Source organism: Monomorium pharaonis, chromosome 4 (assembly GCF_013373865.1).
Source record: "Monomorium pharaonis isolate MP-MQ-018 chromosome 4, ASM1337386v2, whole genome shotgun sequence".
NCBI lineage: Eukaryota > Metazoa > Arthropoda > Insecta > Hymenoptera > Formicidae > Monomorium > Monomorium pharaonis.
In genome coordinates this window covers 5,771,605-5,778,999 of record NC_050470.1, presented here as the reverse complement: position 1 = coordinate 5,778,999, position 7,395 = coordinate 5,771,605, and the positions used below count along the sequence as shown (strand labels likewise).

Here is a 7,395-nt window from a genome sequence, read left to right as displayed (position 1 = left end):
AATTTTGTGTGGTTAACATCAAATAAATAAAATTAAATAATAAAATTATATTAATTATATACTTTTTTAACTTTAGTTATCACAGGGGAAAATAATTATTATGAAAAAAGATTATTGGGCCAAAAAAATATTGAAGTTAATGATATATATTTCTTGATTGCATCGGCATGTACATACATGCAGATACATCAGTGCTCCTGGCTTTTTCACGAAATCGCGGCACACGCGGGCCTTTGGCGGCGATATTGATACACTTTCGCATCGCAGTCTCACGCCGTTTATTCGCCATAAGCAAGCGTGTAACTTGCTCATAATAAAAGTGTGATTGCACGAGTTCAAACGGTCAGGCAGTAACGTAATGAAAAATGTGACTAACGACTGACCATGTTTTTTTACAATGTTTTTTTTAAGTACAATAAAAAGTATCGTTACTGTCAACGACGTTTAGTAATGTCTAAATTGTTACTATCAAATATATTAGTTATATTTTATAAATTTATAATTTTTTTTATATTCTTTATAGTTTTAATTACTTTCCTATTTTTCAACTTATAACTTATAAAAACTTATAAAAAGTATATTGTCAAAAAAATTTTGATTTTTGTTATATTGTCTTTTTTTTATTATAAAACAAAAAATTTTTTAAACTCTTTTACAAGATAAATTATTAATTATAAATAAAAAAAGTATAATTTAATTAATTGGTCAGTAAAAATTACAATGTTTTTCTTAAAAAAAATTAAATTTGACGTATAAGAAAACTTGAAGCAATATTTAGTTAGTTATTTAATTAATTTTTTTTTCTTCTTAATGCGTTTCGCACAAGACATTTTCTTATCAAAATTACATTAAATAAAGGTAAAAATTTGTTAACTATTTTCGAAGCTTATTTTGACCGTATGATTTATTGCGGATTGAGAAGTAACAGGAAGCATTAAGATCTGTTTGAGATCGAAACTGATTGAATTCGAGTGAAAGTGCATCTTAATGTGCGAATCTGAGAAAATATGTAATCATACTGAACGTTATTGTTTAATGCATATCCTTATTTTATAAATTTGATCAAATCGATTACATTTGTTGAGAAAATCGAGAAAAATAAACTGCAGTGAGATATTCACGAAATGAATAATACACATTTTAAATACAACGGATTGCACGATAGAATTTTCTTGTAACCAATGTATAGCAGTTACTGTTATCCTTGTCTCATATAAATATACATGGATTGCTGATTAGCGTTGCTAAGGCGTCCTCAATTGAACGTCCGTCATTTTACAAGGAAAGTTGCTGTGCGTATATATTAATAGTAACATGACATTTCCACTTCTATCAATATAGATCAGTACTTTAATTGGTGTTTTACTTTTCAATAAACACTCATTAATTATAACATCAATATTATTTCACACTGTAACTGTTGCAACAATGTAACTGTTACATATAACCTGTCTTATATAACATTTACATTGTTAAGTGTAAAATTATATCATTGATGTTATGTTACTGGTGTTTATTGTTTGAGTTCAGTTTAATTTGCTTTTTATCTTTTTTTCAATTCTAAGATCAAAGTTAATCATTGGTGTGTGAAATACTATAGATATCAATTTGCCTTTGTGTGTTTTTTATGTGCTATGTATTTTCTCATATTTAAATTTCTTGCTTTGGGAAACTTTCTTTAAGGTGGTGGACTTTCGATTAAACATAACATTTTTGAAGTGAAAACTGAAATATCAACAATCAATCTATTGTCCATGTAACCAATCCGTATTATTAATAGCGATGAATCATTCGCTTCTTACTTTGCTCGATATTAATTAATCAGTCAATCAATCAATCAATCAATCAATCAATCAATCAATATGGCGCGATAAATCGGATCTTAGCCTCCCTTAAGAAGTAAAAAAACAGTTTAAACTGTGTTTGATTTTTCCTATAATTTCTCAAAGGTTTTCTAGTAGATATTTTACTTTATTTGGTATACACGCTGTTAATCTTTTTTATTACTTAAAAAAATTTTTTTAATTACTTTTTTATTACTTTTTAAATAACTTTTTACATATATTTTTTTCAAAATTAATACGCGCGCAAATTTAAAAGCAGGTAAATCTTAAATTAGAGAGTTATACATTGACGTCATTGCACAAACATGCGCGGTTTGTACTTATCCACGTCATCTCGTTATTCAAGCGTGACACTTGGCGAATAATCGCTTCGTGTGTATCAGACGGTTGCGTTTTGTGCAATACCATACGGTATATCCGGAAATCGTACGATGAAATCTGTCGTATTGTTTGCGTGGCATATAAATCTTTGCGATATAGATGGATTGTGCGTGCGCGCGCGCGTGAGAACGCGTACGATCGATGATTTATCTCGATTGAAAACGAAAATTCGGCTGAATCAAATCATGAACGTATACAGCCACAGTGGAGGCCATGGTGCGCGTGTTTATTTCTACATAAATTACCCGAACACGCTTTATGAGCCACTTTCTAATTGCATTCTGGAAGCTGTCTCGTCCCATAGCGGTAAAAAATGCAGGAAAGGATTGGTAGGTCTTCGCACTAATGTACTGCTTGATAATTGTATCTACTTAATCATCAGCTATGATTTGCGATGTGAGTGACAGAAATGAGAGTTGATCGCACGCGAGACGTGCTTCACATTTGCCGTGTATGTGTGCGGCCTGCTTCATTATTAGCTTACATGTCACCATGGATTTATTACAGCTTGTCATGAAACGAGGTGTGTATCTATCTATACGGAATGTCCAAGAACTCACTCTTGCGTAGCTATAGATTATTTAAAGATATAAACCTACGGCCTGTCTCATATGGATCTACGAATAAATTATTCACTCAAGTTATACGCAAACTCGGTAATGCCAAATTTGGATATTTCTATATTCTGTAAAAACGTGTTATATTACAAAACTCTAAGGTATGACGTGATAGAATATAGTGCAAACGTGATAAATAAAAATATAGTGATTAAAAAATTTAAATTGTAATACTTTAATTAGAAAATGCATACAAACCGATAAACTAGGTAGCAATTTAGAATCATCTTATATACATATTTAACTAAAAAAGATTACAAAATTTAAAATATACAAAACTTTTTTTATATAGTTTTGTTTAATTTATTTAATTATTTAATTTTGATTACGTGTGATTATATTGATAAGTAAATTTTACTTTCCATTTTGATGAGCAAAATACGCAAAAACTCTTTGTCTGTATAGTTGTGAGAAAACGCCAACGTAGAAAACATTTTAGTTTTAAAATATTACACAGTGTAAATTGTGGCAAGACTAGGGTTTCTAAGTAAGTCACATTATTTCTATCAGTTTTAATTGTTTTACAATTTTCAAAATTATTTTGCCACCTCTGGTTGCTTGATAATCGAATAAACGCAAGAAAAATGATCATTCCGTCAAATTCTTTCCTTCGTTTTTGTCTCAGTTCTAGAGAATGTAAACTATGCGCATCAATTTGTTACATTTATATTTTCGTTAATGTTACTTAGAGAAGTATATAAAAATATTAATATACATACAAAGCTAGTTTATCTTTTGTAATTTTATCTTGTGGTTGTATCATATATGAATTATAATTGGAATATACGCGTTTTTTAATATAATATTATTGAGATAGTTTCTTGGTAATATAAGTTTTTATCAACATAACATGAACAATTTTAAAACAGATATGTACTTTGATTAAAAATACTTTGATTAAAAATATAATGGAAAAGACGTACAAATATTTCTGTGATTTTACATCATATCCTATTTTCTACTTTATATCGCATCATATAATCGGGTGTAACGATTATAACTGCACTTCTAACGGATTATTATTGAAGCTAATTTTTCCAATAATGTAACCATTGCCAAACGGACTATAAAAGCAGTCTTTACGTCAAGTGAAGTGGTAATGCACGTAATAATTAAACGTAATTTTCAATGTGTAATTATGTGTGTCACAATATGATGCGGCTGCACCTTTGCATGAATTACGTAAAACTAATCTTTGTGGAGAAATATTGGTAAAATTAATAATATTGATACATTAAAGTACAGTTTTTATTATATTTTTTATTATATTATGTTTTATTATGTTTGTTAAATTTCTTGTATATTATTTTATCAAGTTTTAAGTTTGTTTGATTTTTGGATTATGTTTATAATATTTAAAAATGTATATTTAATTAATCTATATAAATAAAAATGTAAATGTTTATTCCTCATTTAAGATTTCCGTAAGTTTTTCACCGATTGCTTTGAAATTTTGCAAAGACACAATGTTGCATTCGTAACCGGGAGTGTTCTTATGGGGTCTGATTTTGGAAATACCGTGTGTTTAAAAAATGATGGCCATAATTTAATTTTAAACAATATTTTTTAAATGATATTTTTTTGTAATTTTGACACAATGACGTTGTATTGAATTTAGTTAGAAGTACGCGAATAAATGAATATTAGATTTATTACTGATCGTTTCATAAATGCAAGCCTTTAATTTGAGAATGTTTCTTTTAGCGTGTATATGACAATTTAGAATCAATGGCAAGATTTGAAATTTTGACACAATGTTGCATTCGAAAATAGGAGTGTTCTTATGGAGTTTGATTTTGGATATACCGGGAAACAAATTAATTGAATATAGTGCCAAAGGCAATAAATAAATGAAGTAAGTTAGAAGTATGTGAATAAATGAATATTAGATTTATTAAAGATAGATAAATGCTTGAATGGTAAATTTAAATAATAAAGAATTTGAGAAAAATGTTTATATTAAAGGACAAATATAGGATATTAAAAAAGGTAAAATTGAACACTAATTTCGAAATAATTATAGATATGATATTAATTATTTTAAATTAAATCATTTTAAATTAAATAATTTCGAAATAATTATATTGACCGGGAGAGACGGGGAGAGACCGGGAGAGATGGGTAGAGACGAGTAGAGACGGGGAGAGACCGGGAGAGACGGGGAGAGACCGGGAAAGACCGGGAGAGACGAGGAGAGACCGGGAGAGACCGAAAGAGACCGGGAGAGACGGGGAGAGACCGGGAGAGACCGGGAGAGACGGGGTGAGACGGGGAGAGACGGGAGAGATCGGGAGAGACGGGGAGAGACGGATAGAGACGAGTAGAGACGGGGAGAAACCGGGAGAGACGGGGAGAGACCGGGAGAGATCGGAAGTGACGGGGAGAGACCGGAAGAGACCGGGAGATACTGGGAGAGACGGAGAGAAACGGGGAGAGACCGGGAGAGACCGGGAAAGACGGGGAGAGACCGGGAGAGACCGGGAGAGACGGGTAGAGATGGGGAGAGGCGAAGAATGTTTTTATTGTGTTTAAATTAAGGTAATAAGAAAAATGAAGGTGGCTGTTATTTTATTGAAAAAAAGGAACTTATTTAAAACAGTCTTCTGAATGGATTTCTAAATCCATGGCAGCTTTTAGAAAAAAATAACAAAATATTGATTCATAAAATTAATCAATAATAAATTAATTACATACACTTTAATTCAAAATGCTTAATTTTAAAAAATGGGTATTTAAAAAAAAATTTGGTTTTTTAAATTGAAAATTATTTCAAATTTTCTATTTAATAAAATAAGATTTAGATTACACTATTACAATAAAAATATTACAATAAAAATACAAAACAATAAATAGAAACAAATTAATTGAATACAGTGCCAAAGGCAATAAATAAATAAAGTAAGTTAGAAGTACGGGAATAAATGAATATTAGATTTATTAAAGATAAATGCTTATTCAAAAATAAAATAAAAAGAGCAACAGTAAAGCAAGGCTCTTGAAAGTTAAACAACGAAAGCAAAGAAAATTTGAAAAAAACCTAGCATAAGAATAGAGAGCCACAGCAACGCGTGGCAGGGCATAGCTAGTTATTAATAAATTATATGTTATATAAATATTATACCGTTAATATTCTATAACGTATGACAAATATTAATAAGATATTATGTTAATTTAATAAAAATAAGCTCATTGTATTAAAATTAACTTTGCGGTTAGAACTTTTTTATATACAATATAATATCATTTGTCAATCCAGTATTCAGGATGTCGAGTAAAACTGGAGAGAACACTGCATATCCGTGCGAGAACTGTCTCTATTGCGTGTGTTTAACCTATCTATATCCGTCTATCGTTACCTATTTTATTACTAGCCTCGAACGTCCTAGAGAAAGGGCGGCTCTTATCCGCTTCGCGGACTTATATCCGTCCTAATGCAAAAAACATTCACAGCCTTTCGATAACGAAAGTGAGCCAAGTAACGTCCTTGACTTTACTTCCTAGTCAACGCCTACGTAATACCCTGTCTCTGATTTTCGCAAGAGTTTGCAGTCAAGTTTCTCTTTTTTAGCACTTTTATTATATTAATATATTTCTGGTTAATTGGTGATATTTATTTAATTAAATAACATTTGCACTTATGTAATATCGTAGTTTAGTAAAAATTTACGTACACATACCATCGGCTAAAAGTTTAAAAGTGTTTGAAATTTTCCTGCATTTAAACAAGGTTAAAGTTTAAAAAATTTTTTAAAAAAAACTTATGCGGATTAAGCACATTATAACATATCTTTTCTTTTTTGATTACAAAAAATTGTTACACCAATATTTTTTAAAAACCACTTTTGAGCTTAAAATGCTTGTTTTAAAATAACTCTTTGTTAATTTTTATTCAATAATTTTAATAAATTACAGCATTTTGAAGTTAAAAAAAGTTAAAAAATTAATTTTTAATTTTTTGTTATTTAATAATAATAATAATAATAATAATAATAATAATAATAATAAAATATTGTAGAGAAGTGAAGAGATAAAAGTGAAAGACATATTTAAAGTTTTTTCTAAAATGCATTTTTAAAAATCTTTTTACGAGATTTTTTTTTACCGAGATGTTACATTTTTTCCGATACGAAAAAATTGCAAAAGTTTTGATCGCTTCCAAACTTTTGATCGATTTTTATACATTATACACGTGTGTGTGTTCATGTGTGCATTCAACACAAAATTACGGTAACGAATTTTATTATTACTGTATAAATATACAATACATGCATATGGATCATTTTGCGATTAACCAAAATTACTATAGATTTTGTGTAAATTTTGCTATTTTTAAAAAAAGGTCATCTAAATTTTATAAAACAGTAACAAATTCTAAGTAACGGTAACAATAATGTATTACTCTGTTTTTTTGTATTGTTTTGTATCTTTTTGTAATGTTTTGTATTAAATTTTCTCTTGTTATTAAAGTTATGTTTCAAATTCTTTTGTTACAATAACTCAATGTACAACGGTTTTAATATGCATCAGTGCAATTCAATTAAATTCGCTATTAA

At 29.1% G+C, this 7,395-nt stretch overlaps 1 protein-coding gene across 12 annotated transcripts in view; it reads left to right on the top strand.

Moving 5' to 3' along the window:
• LOC105834851 (glycine, alanine and asparagine-rich protein) overlaps positions 1-7,395 on the top strand; it is a 64,239-nt gene that overhangs the window by 25,122 nt on the left and 31,722 nt on the right. The window contains exon 1 of one of the 12 annotated variants that reach the window (XM_036285906.1): positions 1,611-2,554. The exons of the other annotated variants lie outside the window; for them this stretch is intronic. The gene's annotated coding sequence lies outside the window, so the exon portion shown is untranslated. Of the gene's footprint in view, positions 1-1,610; positions 2,555-7,395 lie in introns of those variants that run through there. 12 annotated transcript variants of the gene reach the window in all.